Raw genomic sequence first — 21,295 nt, 5'->3', positions numbered from 1 at the left:
CTCAATGGCCTGAGGACAAAAGGATTACGCTGTTTTATAGAGGTCTACGTGGAAAGCTCAAAGATGTGTTAGCCCAAGTAGTGAATCCCCCACAAGATTGTTCGGACTATATAGACTTAGTCGTTCAAATAGATCACAGACTGCAGAACAGGAAGGCCGATCGTTCCAAGTTTGATGCTCGAGTATTTTCCAAACCGCCAACTCCTTCCAAAGGAGTAGACTCCGGGGAACCCATGCAAATAGGGGGTCTGAAAGGTCCTCTAACACAAAAGGAGCGGGAAAGGAAAAAACAGTTGCAATTATGCCTCTATTGTGGAAACTCAGGGCACTTTCTTCGAGACTGTCCGGTGAAACCTGCCAAGAAGGCAGTAGGAGCTGCAGTTACCAAAGTTACAAACTCTGAGCAGGGAAACGACCTCGCCCGACAAGAATAGAGGTCCTCTTGCCGAGCGTGAAAACCAGTTCCGTGACCTCGCATTTCGTGATACCTATGGTCCTCATTAGCCCTGATAATCCGGATCGATTACATGCAATTGAAGCTTACGTCGACAGCGGTGCCATCGGCAATTATGTGGATCATGAAATGGTTTTGAGGATGAATCTAACTCTTTGTCCCAAGGCTGTAAAGGACGTCATTACTAAGGTGGATGGTACGGAGATAGCCTCCGGGCCAGTAACGCATACCACTCAAGAGGTGACGCTAGTAAGTCAAGATGGACACCATGAGAAGATCGTGTTCGATGTGATCAAGGCCCCTCAGTTTCAGATTATTCTAGGAATACCTTGGTTAGAGAAACACAATCCTCTGATCGATTGGCGAGCAAGAACGGTCCAGTTTCCAGAATGTGTCTCTACTTGTCACCCTCCACCTGGTGTTGCACTGGCAGCAATTTCTTCAGAGACTCCCCAGTTACCTCCCGAATACCTAGAATACCAAGATGTTTTCCGGAAGGATCAGGCTAACTCTCTACCTCCTCATAGGTTTTATGACTGCCAGATAGACCTGATACCTGGATCTACTCCTCCTTGTAGTAGAATTTATGCCCTCACCGAGCCTGAGAACCTTCACCTTCGACAATACCTGGATAAATACCTGGCAAATGGGTTTATTCGTCCTTCCAAGTCCCCTGCTTCTTCAGCTTTGTTCTTCGTTCCAAAAAAGGAAGGAGACCTTAGAACTTGTATAGATTATCGCTCCCTGAACCAGATCACCGTTAAGAATAGATATCCGTTACCTTTGATCCCTGAACTCCTGGACCAAGTCAGAAAAGCATGCATATATACAAAGCTGGATCTTAGAGGAGCTTACCACTTGGTACGAGTAAAAGAGGGCGATGAATGGAAGACGGCCTTCCGCACCAAGTATGGGCTATTTGAACATCAGGTCATGCCCTTCGGACTTTGCAATGCCCCGGCCGCCTTTCAATATTTTATGAACGATGTCCTCAGAGAGCTCATAGATGTGTGTGTTGTTGTTTACATTGACGACATCCTCGTTTATTCTTCATCGGAATCTGAACATCGGAAACACGTGAAAATGGTCCTCGAAAGATTGCGTCAACACAAACTTTTCGCTAAGTTGGAAAAATGTTGAATTCTTGGGATTCATATTATCACCTGGCGGAGTGCGTATGGATTCAAAGAAGGTCGATGCAGTTCTCAAATGGCCATCACCATCATCCGTAAAAGGTGTGCAAAGCATGTTAGGCTTCGCTAACTTTTACCGCAGGTTTATCCCCGAATTCTCTCGAATAGTCCAGCCCATCACTGCCTTGTTAAAGAAAAACAAACGTTTTCAATGGTCTACCGAGGCGGAACAAGCTTTCCAGGATTTGAAGACTAAATTTATCTCTGCACCAATCTTAAAACACCCTCGCCCCGAACTCCCCTACATCGTGGAAACTGATGCTTCAAGCCTTGCCATGGGGGCAGTTCTATCACAAAAGGACCCGGTAACCAATCAGTTGCATCCCGTGGCATTTTGGTCCCGCAAATTCTCGCCTCCTGAAATCAATTACACGATTACTGACAAGGAACTTCTGGCTATCAAGTCTGCCTTTAAGGCTTGGCAGCATTATCTGCTGGGGGCCCGACACACCGTTACTGTGATTACGGATCACCGAAACCTGCAATATTTGAAAACCGCAAAAGCCCCATCCTCTAGACAACTCCGTTGGGCATTTTTCTTTGCCGAGTTTGACTTCATAATTACCTATCGACCTGGTACAAAGAACGGTAAAGCTGATGCCCTTTCTCGGATGGGAGTGGAAGAACACTTGATCAACCCTACACCTGTACCAATCATTCCCGAACAAAGAATTCTGGGTGTAATCGCCACAGAATCCATAGACGAAGTTAAGGATAAAGCCAGGCAACTTGTAACTCCAGCAGACATACAGAATTGGCATCTGCAGGGAAAGGACTTTGCAGTAAAGGACAACTTATTGTATTTCCAAGAACAATTATACCTACCCAGCACAGATTTACAGAAAAAAGTAATCTCTTGTTATCACGATTCTTTAATGGAAGGACATCCCGGTATGGCCAAGACCTCAGAAAAGATCAAGCGCTACTTCTGGTGGCCGTCTTGGAAAAAAGATATCAGAGACTTTATAATGTCCTGTGGAGTATGCGCCCAAAACAAGAGTCAAAAGGAAAGACCAGCAGGCCTCTTACGCCCTATTGACATCCCACCTCGCCCTTGGCACACGCTTTCTATGGACTTCATCACCGATCTACCTCCATGCTCCGGATACAATACGATTCTAGTAATCGTGGACTTATTCTCCAAGATGGCGCATTTCATTCCGCTCAAAGGCTTACCAACAGCAGCAGCTCTGGCCCGAGAATTTCTCGAAAACATCGTCCGACTGCACGGTTTTCCTTCGGTTCTAATTTCGGATCGAGGTAGTCAATTTATTTCTCATTTTTGGCGAAGTTGCTGTCGGTCGGCTCAAATTGATGTGAGACTATCGACCAGTCACCACCCTCAGACCGACGGACAAACCGAGAGGACCAATCAAACTCTGGAACAGTATTTACGCTGCATGCTGCAACAAACTGAAAAAACTTGGAAAGACATCCTTTAGATAGCCGAATATGCCTACAATAACTCTGTCCATTCGGGAACTGGGAAAACCCCGTTTTTTCTTTTGTACGGCAGTCACCCTCGAACCTCGGAGTTGGATACCCTCCAAGATCTTGAAACACCAGCAGTAGACTACCTGCATTCTACAATCACCCAAGCCTTTAAGGAAGCTGTTTCTCACCTTCAAAGGGCTAAAGAACAATACAAGAAAGGAGCAGATCGACATCGGAAGGAAGCCCCTCAATATCAAGTAGGGGATCAAGACTGGTTATCCACCAAATATCTACCTCTAAAAGGGCCACGCACATTCAACCCAAGATACCTTGGTCCCTATTCCATCACTACCATAGTAAACCCAGTAGCGGTCAAGTTGGACTTGCCCCCGCACATGAAGATACATCCGTTCTTCCACGTCTCTCTATTAAAACCCGTGCAACCTCAAACCCGACTAACTAAATCTCCAAAACCTATCCTAGTTGATGGAGAACTCGAGTTTGAAGTCAAAAGCATTCTGGACTCCAAGATCTCCAAATCTAAACTATTTTACCTAATTGACTGGAAAGGCTACGGCCCCCAAGAGAGATCCTGGGAACCTGCTGAATATGTCCACGCTCCTCGCCTAATCAAAATATTTCACGGAACATTTCCTGACAAGCCAAAACCCCCGGAGAAGCCCGGTTTGGGAGGGGCCTTGAGGGGGGGTACTGTCATGATCTCTGCTTCCAAAAGGTCAGGGTTTTCCCAACTCCCTTGGAAGCAGATCCATAACCCAGGTTCCGAGTGCCAAGCAGTCCCAATTGGGACCTTTTGGACCCAGTCCTGGCACCAGTGGCACCAGGCTCATAAATATGCCCAGTCCCAGCGCTGGAAGCGCCGGGCTCATAATGCTTGGGTGGATTTACCTGCAGCAGACCATGCTGCTTACTTGCCTGCCAGTTGAGCCTCTGATCCTCTTCTGTTTGGAACTACTTTTCCTGTTGGGTGGGGCAGGAGCCACTCCCTAGATTCAGAACACTGGAACTCTTCTAGAAAGCAGGAACTCTTTTCTTACCTAGGCGTGGCTGTGGAAGGAGACACCTAAGCACTACAGGAGGCTATTTAAACCACACCCGATGGATGAATCTTGCTTTGCGTTATTCTGCATCCTCTGCAGCAGAATGCTCATCGTGTCTTCTGCATCTGATCCTGGGCCTAAGGAAAAAGGCTTACCATCCTGAATCCAGTCTTCAGCAACACCTATAAAGACAAGAAAGAACAGGTTAGCATTACGGTCTTCAGTGACAGCTCTTCACTTACCTGGTCCATCGGCTGTCACCAACGCCTCGCGCTGCATTCCGGCATCTGAAAGACAAAGGCTTACCTACTCTTCGTGCGCTCCGGAGGTCTTCACACTGCATTCCGGCATCTGAAAGACAAAAGCTTACCAACTCTTCGCACGCTCCGAAGGCCTTCGGCGCTGCATCCCGCATCTGAAAGACAAAACAAGGTGCGTTTAAAGACATTGGGGAACTTTAATACTCACGTGCCATTACTCCTTTCCACATCTAACCCAGTGGGTATTCCGGCACCCTGCAGCCGCTCCGAACTTGTACCTGCAAAATAAAAAGACAGTTAGAGCGCATCGTGAAGCAGGCAACAAGCGCTTACTTACGTGCTTCCAGGCGCTTCTATTCATCACATGGGCTCCATCTTCAACTCACTTCAGCCCGTCATCCGCCATCGCCGGAACCCTGCAAAACAAGAAACATCATTACTAAAGACTTTAAAGACATTAGAATTACTCGAAACTTACCGTTCGTGCAGTAAACGACGGACAGCAGTCCTCTGAAGTCAAGAGGCCTGCTCCCCTGATCCAGTGAAGAAACTGGTTACAGCACCCTGCCCCGAGGCATATGGAGAGCACGGCGTTCGCTTACCTAAGGTGAGAGCGTTAACCTTTGGGGTTCTACAGGAGAAGAGAAAGGGAAGAAGAGAGAGACATTCAATAACCCAGTTCCTTAATCCCATATTTTCTATCTGCAGACATCTTACCCTTCGAGTCAGACATACAGTGCACAGAGGTCCAGCCCATAGAGCCAGCCGTGTGTTACACCTCACCTTTGAAGATACGGTATACGCCCAGTCAAGACCGGTGCCTCTACGGGAATCAGGTGAGCGTTACACTCCCATCCGGGAAAGGGCATCCGCTTTGCCGTTCTTGTTGCCTGGTTGATAAGTGATCACAAAGTCAAACTCAGCGAAGAATAGTGCCCAGCGGAGTTGTCTCGAGGATTGAGCTTTGGCGGTCTTTAGATACTGTAAATTGCGGTGATCTGTGATTACTGTGACTGTCTGTTTGGCTCCCAGAAGGTAATGCCGCCAGGCCTTGAAGGCGGACTTAATAGCCAAAAGTTCTTTATCTGTGATGGTGTAGTTGATTTCGGGAGCCGAGAACTTGCGGGACCAAAACGCAACGGGGTGTAACTGGTTAGTTTCTGGATCTCTCTGCGATAGCACTCCCCCATTGCAAGACTGGAGGCGTCAGTCTCAACGATGTAAGGAAGCACCGGGCGGGGATGTTTTAAAACCGCTGCGGAGGTAAACTTGGCTTTTAGTTCCTGAAAAGCTTGCTCCGCTTCTGCAGACCACTCGAAACGTTTGTTCTTTCTTAAAAGGGCTGTAATGGGCTGGACTACTCGGGAAAAGTCTGGAATAAATCTGCGGTACAAGTTGGCGAAACCCAACATGCTTTGGACTCCTTTTACAGAAGTTGGTGAAGGCCACTTGATGATTTTGTCCACTTTTCTTGAATCCATGTGGACTCCGTTGGGTGATAGAATAAATCCCAAAAATTCGACCTCGGTAACATGGAAAACGCACTTTTCCAGCTTGGCAAAAAGTTTATGTTGGCGAAGCCTTTCAAGAACTGCTCTGACGTATTTCCGATGGTCTGCCTCAGAGGATGAGTATACAAGGATATTGTATATGTAAACAACTACACACACGTCTATAAGTTCCCTAAAGACGTCATTCATGAAGTACTGAAAGGCGGCCGGTGCGTTGCATAAGCCAAAGGGCATTACTTGATATTCAAACAGCCCATATGTGGTGCGAAAGGCCGTCTTCCATTCATCGCCCTCTTTAATTTGTACCAAGTGGTAAGCTCCTCTGAGATCTAACTTCGTATAGATACAGGCGCCTTTAACTTGGTCAAGGAGTTCAGGGATCAACGGCAGAGGATATCTGTTCTTAACGGTGATCTGGTTCAGGGCACGGCAATCTATACAGGTTCTAAGGTCCCCTTCCTTTTTCGGGACAAAGAACAGAGCTGAAGAGGCTGGGGACTTTGAAGGACGGATGAACCCGTTAGCCAGATACTGGTCCAAATACTGTCTCAGGTGAAGATTTTCTGGCTCGTTAAGGGCATAAATTCTACTGCAAGGAGGAGTGGATAGGGGTATCAGATCTATTTGACAGTCGTAAGACCTGTGAGGAGGTAGAGAGTTAGCTTGATCTTTCTGGAAGACGTCTTGGAATTCCCTGTAGTCTGGAGGTAGTTGGGGATCCTCAGAAGTAGTTGCTGCCAGCTTAATGTCGAGCCGAGGATAACAAGTGGGGACACACTCCGGAAACCGAACTGTCTTTGCTCGCCAATCAATTTGGGGATTGTGTTTCTCTAACCAAGGAATTCCCAGGATAACTTGAAACTGAGGGGCCTTGATCACATCAAACACGATCACCTCACGATGCCCATCTTGGCTTAACAACGTCACTTCTGAGGTGGTATGAGTTACTGGTCCGGAAGCTATTTCCGTGCCATCTACTGTGGTAATAACGTCTTTAATTGCCTTGGGACAAAGAGGCAAATTCATCCTGGATGCCATTTGGCGGTCCACATAATTACTGATTGCTCCGCTGTCAATGTATGCTTTAATAGCATGCAAACGATCCGGTCGCTCTGGGCTTATGGGAACCATTGACACTATGAAATGCGAGGCCAAAGAACTGGTTTTTACGCTCGGCAAGCGCACCTCTACACTTGTCGGGCGAGGTTGTTTCCCGGCTCTGGCTTTTCGGTACCTTTATCGGAAGCACCCACTGTCTTCTTCGAAGGTTTCACTGGGCATTCTCGAAGGAAATGTCCTGAGTTTCCGCAATAGAGGCACAATTTCAGTTGTCTTCTTCTGTCTCGTTCCTTTTGGGTTAATGGTCCTTTTACGACCCCTATTTGCATAGGTTCTACGGTATCAACTCCTTTGGTGGAACTTTGTGGTCTTGAAAAAACTCGAGCTTCGAACCTGGAACGATCTGCTTTCCTATTCTGTAATCTGTGGTCCAGTTGAACCACCAAGTCAATATATTCAGAACAGTCTTGGGGAGGATTCACTACCTGGGCTAGAACATCTTTGAGTTCTCTACGCAAACCTCTGTAGAAAAGCGTAATCCTCTTATCCTCGGGCCATCTGGTTTCAACTACTAGTCTGTTGAATGACCCAATATAAGCCAGGAGATCCTGATTACCCTGTCGTAATGAAAGGAGTTCATTATCCATGGCCTGCCCCTGTGAGTGTCTTGCAAATAGTCTCTCCATACTGGTCTGGAAGGCCTGGAAATTACGGAGAATTGGGTCATCCTGTGTTACCAGAGGAATTGACCAGTCTGCAGCACTGCCACTAAGATATGAAAGCACGAAAGCTACCTTAGTCTGGTCCGTTGGAAAAGCAGCTGGTCTACACAGAAAGTGCAAGCGGCACTGATTGATGAACACTGCAAACTTTTTTGGATCACCTGAGAAGCGTTCGGGCGGAGCCAAAGGCACATTTCCGGGTAGATTAATTTGTACCGGATTAGGTGAGGTTGCTGAAGTATAACTTCCCCCCGAAGCAGGCAGGGGTGTTTGACCCGCTTGCGTTTGTAACAGCTGTCTAGCGAGATCATCTGTTCGCTCTTTGGATATAATTAACTCTCTCCTCAGAGCATTTGTTTCCTGACGGGCTGCCTGTACTTCTGCTCTTAATTCCCCTAATAACTGGGCTACTTGGTCAGTGTCTGAGGTTTCCATTGCGCCCGGGTGGGAGATTTGCGGTGGGCTTCGCGTTCTGTAACGCTCACCTGATTCCCCCGGAGGCGCAGATCTTGACTGGGTTGTTACCGTGTCTTCAATTGTAAAGCGCAGGACTCGGCTGGTTCCCTGGGCTGGACCTCTTCTCACGGTATGCCTGACTTGAAGAGTGAGGTGTCTGCAGGCAGAAGAACAAGGGGTTAATGAACGGTGGTTGGACGGACTTCTCTTCCTCACTCTCTCTTTCCTTGAGGCCCAAAGGATAGGTGTGCTCACCTTAAGTAGGTGAATGCTGGGCTCTCCATCCTGCGACTGGTGCAGGGGCGCGGGTACCAGTTACTCCACTGGTGATATTGTAAACCTCTTACTTGCAGAGGACAACTTGAGCGTGAGGCCGTCGTTAACTGCACGATCGGTTCCTTATATGTATCTGAACACCTTTAATGAAGTCCTTTTCTCTTACAGGCTTTGGATGCGGTAGGCGTTGTTTAATGGACGCCAAAGTACGTGCAAGCGCGTAAGTAGGTGGGTGGCGCGCGTGAAGGCACGTAAGTTGAATGGCTGCTGATGGTTTTAAATGCACTCTTTAATGCCTCTTTTTCTCTTGCAGGTTTTGGATGCGGTAGGCGTTCATGGACGCCAAAGTTTGTGCATGCGCGTAAGTAGGAAGATGGCACGCGTGAAGGCAGGTAAGTAGAATGGCGGCTGATGGTTTTAGAAGCGCTCCTTACTGTCTTTCTTTATTTGCAGGTGCGGGTATGCAGCGCTTGTTGGAATCCGGAGCGTGCGTCGCACAGGTAAGCAGATCAAAATATGCAAAATGACTGATCAATGTTCTTTGCCTTTACAGGGATCGATGGACTGCCAAGGAATGCGGCGTGAAGATTGGAAGATGCCGATGGATCGGGTTAGTAAAAATGCTGGCTTTTGGCTTTAAGTTGGCTTTTGGTAACCTGTTGTTTTTTTGTGCTGGCAGGTGCGGCTGAAGACAGGATCCCAGGAAGGTAAGAGTTTGTTCCCACAGGTGCTGGAGCTGGAGTTTTCACTGGAAGACTGGAGCTGACTCAGTGAGCGTCCTGCTGCTGATGCAGAATAACGCGAAGCACGTTGCATTAATCGGGCGTGGTTTAAATAGTGTGCAGGAGTGCTTAGGCGTCTTTTTCCACTGCCTCGCCTAGGTAAGGAAAGAGTTCCAGTTTCCAGAAGAGTCCCAGTGTTCCTGATCCAAGGAGTGGAGCCTGCCCCACCCAGGTAAGAAAGTAGTCCCTGTCAGAAGAGGATGTGGACGTCATCTTGTTGGTGAGTATGCAGCATGGTCTGCTGTAGGTAGGTCCACCCAAGCACTTTTACACATTTTATGAGCCCGACGCTTCCAGTGCCGGGACCGTTGATCTTTATGAGCCTGGCGCCACCGGCGCCAGGACAAGGTCCAAAAGGTCCCAATAGGGGCCGGCTGGTGCCCGGAATGAAGGTTATGAGCCTGCTTCCAAGGATGTTGGGCTGGTCCTGCATTCTTGGAAGTAGTGATCATGACAGCTTGCCTCATGTCGGCAATTCCGGCCTGTTTGATCCACGCTGGTAGTTGGTGTAGAAGTTGTGTGGCAAAGATTTTGCCCACTACATCAAGTAGTGTAATGGGCCTGTAGTTCTTTGGCTCCAATCTTGAGCCCTTTTTAAAGATAGGCACAATTATGGCACGTTTCCATGTTTTGGGGATTTTACCATTATTTATTATCATCGTGAAGGGTTTATAGCAGATGTCTGACCATTCTTCCGGATTTCTTTGAGTATATGGCGAGTTGGTGGTAGGTCTCTTTCTTCGGCTGGTGCCTCCCTCTGGAATAGCCTCCCTGCCTCCCTGTAATTTGAGGAGAATCATCTTCGATTCCGGAAGCACCTCAAAACCTTTCTCTTTGCTTCTGCTTTTTCTCCTCCTCTCCCTTGCTGATTTCCGGGCTGACACTGAATTTGCACTAGTTACCTGGTCACCCTCTGATCTCGGGCCCAGGTCCCTTCCCCTGCCAGTCGCACTCCTGCAATGCCTTCCCGGCTTCCCCGGCACATAGGGACTGGTTCTGTATCCCTATAGTCCCACCACCAGCACTTGACACCTGATGGCTGCACTTCCTTGCACTTGCCACCTGTGGGCCGTACTTTTACGCACAATATATATTCATTTATTTATTTTGTTTGATTCTTATCCCATGTACTGCACTGTCCTCTCCCCCTTCTCCCTCGCACTTCTCCTCCTTCCCCTTCCCATGCACTTACGCAATCTGAATGACACCTGGCCTAGTAAGATCATTGTTTGTCCTCCCTTGTTCTCCCTCCCATGCCTCGTCGCGCCTTGAAACACTTGTTTATAGGCGCGTTATAAATGCCATATCATATCATATCATATCATATCATGTCATATATAGTTTGTCGGACCATCAGCCCCGGGTGCTTGGGATGCACTCAGCTTCTTGTTGTTGTTATATATCTCTTCCCTAGTTATGATGATATCCCATGCTTCTTCTTTTTGTTCCTCCTGGAAGACACAGAAGTATTGTTTTTGGAATAACTTGCTGTAGTGCGAGATCCATTTTTCTTCAGTCACTACATTACAAAGACTAGAGTTCTGTGAGCTTTCCATTTTGTTTATTGCTGCCAGAAATCTCTAGAATTTCTTTGCGTGAGAGACCTCATCATTCGTTCAGCATCATTTTGTTCCATGGTCATTTTGTACCACTTTAGCCAGTTTTTAAATTAAATTTTCGCCCTCTTTTTTTCCACAGTCTTTTCACATCTAGCTCTCTCAAGTTCCTTCGCAGTTCTCTTTTCTTATTTACTACATTTAGATCATACACATGTTTCCTCACCACAGCCTTTTGAGTTCCGGGGATGTAGGTTTTATATATTTGTAGCAAGGTGTTATATTCAGGGCCAATATTGCCTTCTTCCGTGTGCTGATCTTCCAGTCCTTCTGTCATGCTAGTAATTTTCTGGCTATTTAATCTTAGGAGATTCCTTCCAGGTTCAACATTTGCTTCCAGATGGCTCTTAGTTTTGGACTTTCATTTTCGAACAAGGTTATTAATACATTGTGATCACTTTGTGCTGTTTTGATGACTTTCATTTCACAGATCTTCATTGTCATATTTTTTGAAGTGATCCTGTAATCTAAGATAGAACTTTGATCATCGCGTTCCCACGTCACGTTTGGAGGTATGTTGCCCACTGTGTTTCCATTAAGGATATCCATGCTTCTAGCGTCTAGTTCTTCGAGAATGGCTGTTCGTAATTTCTTGTATTGGTTCTTTCTTTTTTGTCTATTTCGTTCAGATATAAGATCCATGTTGAAATCACCACAAGGAATAATGCGTGCATTCTCTTCAGCCGATGTTATGTTGTCAAGCAGTTCAGATATCTGTTCCATGAAACCCGTCTTGCCTATTACTTTATATTGCCAAAAAACATTTACAATATTAATTATTAATTTCTCTTTCTCTGCGCGATCTCTCAGCCCAATCGTAATCACCTGTATATAGGCAGATGGATTACTTGACTTCAGGATTTCAAATCCACTTTGTCTTTTGATCAAAGTAATCAGGCCTGGCATAGGACGTCCTTTGGATTGAGTTATCGCAGGATTAAAAGCTACTTCATAACCTTCAACAATGGGTGGTTCTTTCAGCCACGTCTCTTGTAGACATATAATGTCAAGCGGCAATAGCAGCTTTCGGGATCTCCATATTAAATGCCCAAAACCTTGTGTATTCCAGCAGCCCATTGATTTCACTTCATCTTTCTTTTACTCTGCATGTTAACTCTCCTTCTTGGAATTTAGAGAACCAACAATCCAACTCCAATTTTCCTCAGCCATATCTTTCGTTTTCGCTACCTTGCTATTCTTAGCTGAGTCTTTTCTTTGAATCTGGCTTTCAATTGCAATTCTGAACGGTTTTCTTAGTTTATTAAATTCCAGAAATTCTTTATGGGCTAACTCATGTTCATCAATCTCATAATGTTTGTTGTCAAAGGGCACCATTGGCTCCCTTGTCATCGCTATGAACGCTGCTGACATAAAAGATACATGGCCTTTTTTATCTGCCAACATGTCCACTTCTCTTTCTCCAGATTTCTTTGTTCCAATCTCCTTCACCTTAGAACCTAGCTCCCATAGGTCCTGGGCATTATCCAATATAAGATCACCAACATTTTTCAAGTGTATATGTAGCACTACTCTGCCCAAAGAAGAATCCTCGATAAATTCCACAGTTTATATCAGAGGTTGAAATGAATTTAATGGCCGGCAGATGATGAAGCAGTTGCAGCACGTTATACCAATTTAGAATTAAGCCGTCATCGGCTGGTTTGTTTCTTTCAAATAGTATCCTTACTGCCATGTCGCGATCCACCCTTTTTGCTGGATCCTTTCCTTATACACTTCTTTTGAACGTTGATCGATTCTCCAAGATTCATCGTCTTCACGGCTGATGGATTTTGGTTTTTTTGATCACCTGTTCAGCAAACCTCAGCGGATATTCTTTTTTCTCGACTTCCGTTGACTGGATTGGCTTCTCTGTCATCCTTTTAGCCGGGCCTGCTGATGTTATACCTCGTACTTTGTTTACTCCCATCTTTCTTCGATCCTCTATTGTTTTAAAATCATCTGAATCATTGGTGGAAACATTCCGCCTTCGTACTTCAGGCCTTATTTCTTTTTCAGGTGAGGATTTATATACCATTCTTTTCCAGACTTGTTCTGAGCGTTGACTATCCACTGGTTTCGCACTTGATTCAACCTCGACCTCAGAATCAGATGGAGAAATAGATCTTCGTTTCGCACTCACGTCAGGGGATTCAGCTTCCTCTTCTTCATCTGTTATGTCATATGTCGACATGTTTAATAAATCATCCATAGTAGCATCATCATCTTTTTCTTCTCGAGATAATGGAAGATTTACAGAGGGACCAACCTCAGGGACTAGAGTTTTTCTATTACATACTTTATTGCCGGTTCTTGCTTTTTCATCGATTTCTCAGACTTAGTTTGAATGGTCACATTCAAGGCCTTCAGATTTCTCAGAAACTTGCATGCATTTCTAGAATTAGAATTCTTGCCTTTCGTCATTTTTTTAGTTTTTTTCGTCCTTTTATCCAGGCCATTTTAGTTTGAAAGGCCCAGGATTAACATCATAAAACGTTAAACTTAAGATGTTGCCTGCGTTCATCACCCTCAAACACAAGGCCACATACAATGTAAGAGGAGCAAGGGACAAATGTTAATTGTATATTTAATTGATATTTACTGTGCCAGCAAATCACTTTACACATACCACCTAATATATTTACATTAATAGGCTTTGCTTTCTTGTTTCCCCGCTCTGCAACCATTTAAAAAGTATTGAAAATAGCAATGTAGTGTATTATATGTGAGATTGGTTTCCTCTGTTTCTTGGAAGGAATTTGATGCCCTTTGATCGTGATCAATCAGGTGTAATTGCATGTAAACAACCCTGGAATTGTTCTATCCTTTTGTATTGTGTCTATGCTCATGAGTGGTTATTTCAAAATACGCACTTCATCAGGTCTCAAGCAGAATGAGCAGCAGACACAAATGGAAGGATAATACTATTTTTCATTTGTGATTCACAAGTTTCACCAATTGCTTCAGTCTCTTTGTGCGAGGTTCAGGTGCATAGGCCACATCAATTACTTTAATATGTCTTGGATCATAAATGCAGTCCTCCTTCAAACCACATGACACCATCACCAAATTAGAGGGGCACCCACGCAGAACCGTAACCATGGTTGTGCCAGGTTTCCTGAAGTTGATGACCCTGACAATCTATCATCTTCACATTCCCAACACTGACCTCAAGCTTAAGAACCACATTACCACGCCTATTGCCACTGGGGTATCTTCTAGCGTTCGTGATGTCTCTGGTGGCATAGACCCAGCATCCAAGCATGCCACCCCGTGAACGTCTGAATCCAATTTCATTAATTGATTTTGCATTCAGAACTGAGGTCCGGTGGTACATAATGTAGACTTTCCCATCAAAGGATATATTCCAACTCATTATCACAATATTCAATCCTGGGTATAACTGTACGTTGACCATTGGGAAGCCTAGACGAAAAGAAAGAATGCGAAAGAGTATCAAAGTGACACAGAGGACTTTATTGTAAAGAGGAAATTGGGTGTTGTCATCCTTTAACTTCAATTTTATGATGCACATGATAATGGTTAATGCAGAACACTGAGCATCGATAAATACAACCTACGACGAGCAGAAATTGAAATCAAGAGAGCCATGTTGGGTTACTAATGGATTTGGTTTAGATGGAGCTGAGCTGTTCCCTCTCCCTGCTGTGGAGAAACCTAAGGGGAGAGACTTGAGTGGTTTATCGATTTGGGAGTCTGGCAAATTCAATTGTGTTTTTACACAACAAGAGTTACACTAACAAAAAATTCTGGCCATAATGAGTCCTCCTGTGAAACAAAGAGGCACACTAAGCCAAACACATTTACTAAAATTGGATGGATCTATGGCTAGTGATAAGACATTGCTTGAACTAGAGGAAATGGTTAGATGCTGCGGAATCTATTGGTTGATGGCCATTCATTCATGCTGTTTGGCAGGGACTTTAATGCTAAGCTGGGCAAAGGGCACACACAAGGGTTTATCGATTCTAATGTGCAACTTGCACATGGAATTCCTCTCCCAGATATGTTGGGATGGATAATGTTGGAGCAAATCTTGAACAGCAGCCCTGACTGCGCAGTTTTTTAAAGTCCAAGAGGTTGTTGGTACTGAATATTGCCCAATAATACAATTATTATTCAGCCATTATAAGGAATTGTAAAATTATGTGGAGAGCCAACTAAATTGAAATTGGAGGAGAATAAAGTGGCATAGTCAATTTGTTGTCACATTAAGGGCTAAGAACTATGCTATGGTTACGAGTGGCATCGATACATGCTTAAATAAATATGAGTGTTAGGTGCTTACTCGAGTGTATTAAATTCAGGAGGACAAATAGTCTTAAATAAGCCGAATTCTAAGGTGAACCTCATACAGAAAAAGTGGCTTTCCTCATAATGGGAACTGGCTAAAGCCTATTTAAAATTAGTGTTTTGGGCTTGGCCTGTTAGCCATACATATATCTTTAGGGCTCTGGTGTGTTACACCCTTAAATGTAAGGAAGTTAAGTTCAAAGAGAAAGAGATGGCTTGGCAGTTGCTAGACAAGGCAGCCAAGGACAGGAATTTGAGAAGATTCTGGGAACTGGTGGTTTTTTGTGCTGGATAAGTGATCGAAACAACATTGATACACACACCCCCACTTCACCATGGTTAAAGCCATAATAATAATAATGAGAACTTGTCATTTAATAAGCACTTTTATCCACCTCGAAAGGATGAAAGGTTGAGTCAACCTTGACGTGATTCAAAACCTCCGACATGCACATCACACACATATCGCAGAACCAAGTGCTAAACTCACTGAGTTATTTTAAACACTTAAGGGACATACATATATATTCAACATGTTTGGCTGAAATTGATAGAAAAGGGCCTTTAATTCGTTTTAATTATGATGTACGAGTAGATGAAGATTGGACCCAACCAACACCTCACTTGGAGGACATTTTAATACAATCAAATCTCACAGGTTCGGGAAAGCACCTGGCCCCAATTGTATTCTAGTCAACCCTTTTAAAACAGATTCCAAATGATGGAGTCAAATTAAAGTTAATGGCCCTCATTACGAGTTTGGTTGTATTACTTCCAGTACGATGGTGCAGCAATGAGGTGGTAACTGAATTACAACTGCATTACCGCAATTTTTACTGCACCACCATACTTGTAATGAGGTCCAAAGGGTCTCATTATGAGTTTGGCAGTATTTCAGCAGTTAAACTGACAAAATACCACCAAAGTTGATTACCACCGCTGCCATTCAGTTCTGCTGATTTACTGTGGGATTACAAGTGGTGGTTGGGTGGTACTAGTCCCATAGGACTAAATGGGGATTTCTGCAGAATTCCATGAGGCCCAATGTGCTTAGTGCTGTGGCTTCCTAGATGCAGCTTTCCCTGGTGGACAGTTCTGGCAAATCTTATGGGAGGTTAACCCCTATCCAGGATAATGGAGGGGTGTGTGACAATGACAGCCTTGTATTTGTATTTGTATTTTGTTTATTTGTAAAGCGCACCAGGCCCAGGGGCATCCGGGCGCAGAACTTAATACAACATAGTAGTCATGTTACAGGAAAGTGCCAGACAGTAAAATTACAATTATATACATATAGTACAGGTATGAGGGCATAGTACAATACAGTATAGTTTACAGTAGTATTCATAAGGCACATAGAAGGCTAAACATCCGGCACGCGAGCAGCTAAATCAGTGAAGAGGCTAGTGGTTATTGCAGGGGGGAGCTTAGTCAGTGTAGTGGGTGAATCTTGGGCGGATAGCCAGACTCTGGTCATGTTTTTAAATCTGTGGAAGGAGGGTTCTATTCTTAGCAGGTTGGGGAGCTCGTTCCAGAGTTTAGCGGCCAGTACTGGGAAACTGGTGCTGCCTGATCTCTGCAGGTTGAAACGAGGTATGGAGAGTGAGTTGGTCTGGGCGGATCTGAGGGGTCTGTTGGGGTTGTGTTGGGTGAATCTGTTAGCTAGGTAGCAGGGTGCTTGGTTGGTGAGGCATTTGTGGGTCAGCGTGAGAGTTTTCAGGGAGATTCGTTGTGGGACTGAGAGCCAGCGTAGGTTACGTCTGGTATCTGAGATGCGTTGGTTCCTAGGGATGTTGAGAGCTGCTCTGATCGCATTATTTTGGATAGTTTGTAGCTTACTTAGGTTATCCGTGTTGGTGTCCAAGTACAGTGCATTGCAGTTATCAATTTTGGAAAGCACTAGTGTCCTGGCAAGTGTGATACATTTAGCCTTGCCCTGGTCCAGTATCATTTCAGGCCGGGGGTTGGGATAATTGACCAAACTTTAAAGCTCTATTTGATTTTGGATAAATCACTTTGTATTCGGAAAGAAAAGCCATATTTATTGTGTATGCATCTCTCCGTGGCCTTTGATCTGGTTGATGGAGGGTCAATGCCGCAGATCCTGAAGGCTATGGGGCTGCCATCGGTCTTATTGAGTGTATTAATCACGCTATATTCACATAATTTAGCTCACATTTGATATGCACATGGGGGGGTTCTACTGGTAACACAGGTTTAGAACATGGTGTGCTGCAGGGATGCGTCCTTACCCCAGTGCTTTTGAAACCCTGCACCATCTTCCTCAATGAAGCGTTAAAGACTGCAGCCTTGGACTTTCCAACAGTATCGGGGGTCAGATTCCCCATGTTCAGGTATGCTGATGAAACAGTATCAACTGCGAGAACCCCCACTGCTCTTCTGAGCCTTATAACAGCCTTTACTCATTTCATGAACCCTAGGGAAAGCCCCCTGTCAAGGATTTAAAGTTGGGAAGGACTGGAGTCCCTTGGTAGATCATTGTGACTACCTGAGGTTCGTTTCGGAACTTATCTAAGGGGGCAAACGGTGAGTGGCATATTTCGCTTTAGCAGGAACTGAGCATATCAATCTGTAGACAGGATGGTGAGAGGTTAGAAGTCCAGGCTAAGGTGATTGCACCATGAGGGTGTGGAGATTAAGGGTTTTGATAAAGGTTCTACTTTATAAGCAGTAGAAAATACATTAAAAGATTGATTTCCACCCCGTGCCCTGTGCCATCGTATACTGCCCACCTGGAGCTTGGCAGGGATTATCTGAAAGATGTGATAGGGGCCGCTCCAGGGTTACTTTGGCTGAGAACATTGGCACGTCTCCCACGCTTCATTAAATCATTTAAGAACATGCAATAGTCACAAACCCCATGGAATAAATTACCGAAAACACTACTGGGAGGGCGGAAACATGGTCAAGGTAAAACCTGCACCCTTACTTAAATAGGTGCAGTTAAAATGAAAGCATGAGCAATGGCTGAAATTTAGAAAACCTTGAGACCAACCCGGTTTGACGAAACCTCGTAACCTGAATTATAGCATAAAGAACAACTCTGCAGACTGTCTGAATAAGGTATCTACAGTCCCGAGAAGACATTGGTTTGTTCAACTGGGATTTAACCTATTGCCTTTAATTATGTTGTGCCCAGAAGTCATGGTGCGATGGAGACTGTGTTGCATTTGCTTTTCTTTTGCCCAATTTATGAAGCTATTAGAGCCCACACCCTAAAATAGGTTTTAATAAATGTGGGTATTCGTCTACGTAAAGCCAATTCCATGATTATTTAAAAGATGACAAAACCCCATGTGGCATAGGCTCTTGACATGTATGCTTAACTTCCTCTCACTTGTTGTTTGAGAGTATTCAGTCAGTCAACAAGTTTATTCAGATAAAAAAAATCCATCAAACACATAGCAAAAACAACACACAAAAGCAATTACAATCAATAGACCATGTCAAGGAGTGGTACATCAAGAGTCACTTAAGGGAAAGAAAGGGTGAAACAAAAGACCCCATCACCCTCTAGATAACTCCCCTTGCCTGGGCCTGACCCCCAAGGAGCCTGTCTGATCACGGCCCAGGGGAATGAGGTTTGCCCCAGACAGGGGGTAGGTCCTCCTGATTGGCCTTTTGGGGTACTCAGAGCCTAAATGCAGAAGTGGGCTGATTAGAATTCCGCTCCTGGGCATCCCTCCCGCCCGTGCCTCTGTTGTCCTAGGACCCTGCTCGCCAGTCTCCAGTCCCAGAAGGCCAGTTCCACTATGTTCCCCAAACTCTTGCCCAAACTGGCCAATCTATGACAACCCGCCAAAGTTTCCCTGGACACAAAAGAACATCCTCTCACGGACCGTAGCCAGTGTAATTTCTGTTTACAAGAGCTTCCCTGGACTCCTGCATGTTCTTTTTCATTTTCGGTACCCCATGAAGATACACAAAAGCTCGTCCAGTCCGACCTTGAGCGAGGGGCTGGAATGGACCGCCTATGTACCGTAAACCACAGGCGCTCTTCCCCCCAAGATTAGGGCATTTTAAACCTGCTTGACTTGGGGCATAGTCCGCCACCCCAATAGGCTCGCTGGGCTTAATGCCCCCTGCACTGGGATTTTTTCCAATGGCCGGTTGTACATTCCCAGACAACAGGCTAGGGCAAGAAGATTGGAGCTATAATCTCAGATCTCAAAAGGGCTTGGTTCTTAGGATGTACCAGAAGTGAGTCAGTGTGACCCTTACAAACAGTCGGAATATGAAAGGGCTCCCCCTTTCTCTGCTCCCTCCCCTGAATGGCTATATGTTTATGTTTATGTTTAGCACTTGTATAGCGCACCAGGTACCCTGAGGCTTAAGGGCGCTTAGAAACGACAGCACAAACAATACGAAAACAGACAAGAGTGGAAGCCAACTCCAAAACAGGTGATTTGCAGAAATCATACACAAGAAAAAGTCCGGCCTACGAAAAGAGTGCGGTTTTCAGCCCCTTTTTAAAAATTTCTATGGAGGTGGTAGTCCTCAATGTAACTGCCAACGATTTCCACTTAAGGGGTGCTGCTGAGATGAAGGCTGAGTCTCTGGATTTTTTGGTTTTCAAGCGTGGCCTAGCCAGCGTGTTTGTTTCGTCCGAACAAAGGGATCGGATGTTATTTTTTACTGAGACTAGTTCTTTCAAGTATAGTGGCATATACATTTTTGAGTAATAAGGAGTAGCCTAAACGTAATCCTGGCCTGCACCGGTAACCAGTGTAGGCTGCGCCGAGCCTCCGACACATGGTCTCTTCTTGATAAGCCTTTCACTACCCTAACTGCGCCATTCCGTATGACTTGCAGCCGGTGTATGTCCGATAACGGCAACCCTACAAGTAGACTGCAACAATAGTCGATCTTAGAGCCGATTATGGCTCTTGCCAGGGTTTCGGCATTGGATTCTGATATAAAAGGTCTAAGGCAGCGGAACCGCTTAAGAAAATATGAAGCAGATGAGACCAAACTATTCACCTGTGCGTTCATACTCAAATTTCTGGCTAGATAAATGCCTAGAGTTTTCACCGTACTCATAACCTCAATATGGCAGCCATCTATGGTAAAAGATTTGTAGCTGGATCCCAGCTTATCTAATTTGGCCTCTGAGCCCGTGATTAGAAGCTCAGTTTTTGAACTGTTTATGGCTAAACCATTCAGTACCATCCAATCCTGAATTGTCTTGTATATTTCATTAATTCTTGATTCGTCTTCCGCATGGGAACCAGATTTGGGGATGACACATTGGGTGTCATCCGCATATAAGGGCTGTAAGCAAATTTCTGATGGCAACCAACTCAGCCAGGACTTGGTTACACTTACACCCCCCGAGTGACAGATCAGTCTCGAATGGGGGGTTAATAACTAGCCCTACATCCGAGAAGGTTTCACATTTTTGTTGCTTAGACCCCCTGGGTGGGGATAGGTGAAGAGATGGGCTGGCAAATGGGCTCGCTGTAGGCACAGGCTCACTCCCGGTGCTTCTGTTACACAAGGGGAGATTGCGCACAAAGTCATCAATAGATGGGCTGCCCTCCGCAATCGAGCAGACCAAGGCAGAGCTGGATAGAGCCATTCCGGGGCCAGCACCAATGTTAGAGCCGGATGGTGAGGTGAAAACCGCCATGTTGCTTGCAGGGGTGCAGCTCACTGAGGGATAGCTGCTGACTAGTACCCCGATTCCTGCAATGTCCCTGTTAAGTTGTGGGTTGGGGTTATAAATAACCACTCAGGAGCCTTGTTAGGTTTAGGTATCTTTAGTAAGTCCACAGGAACACAGGTAAGTACATTAGGTATAATTCAGGACAAGTTCATAGGTTAGAAGCATCCACCGGTCCCCCTACTCTTAGGCTTCAGATCTCAACTGACTCTCTGTGGAATTAGAGCAGCTTCACACCAAAACATTCCACAGCCAAGACTCTACATTCCACACTCCAAGCCCACACACACTATCATGGGATGACCAGGATAAGTAAAACCCAACACATCTCCCCCTTACATGACAACATAGAATAATGGGGAGACTGAGAAATGATGGGCACTAACCAATTAAAAACAGAAGGATATGATATGATATGATATGATATGGTATTTGTAACGCGCCTATACACAAGTGTTTCAAGGCGCGACGAGGCAG

Source organism: Ambystoma mexicanum, chromosome 9 (assembly GCF_040938575.1).
Source record: "Ambystoma mexicanum isolate Mex_15411 chromosome 9, UKY_AmexF1_1, whole genome shotgun sequence".
In the NCBI taxonomy this organism is placed as follows: Eukaryota; Metazoa; Chordata; class Amphibia; order Caudata; family Ambystomatidae; genus Ambystoma; species Ambystoma mexicanum.
Note: the sequence above shows the minus strand (reverse complement) of the source record.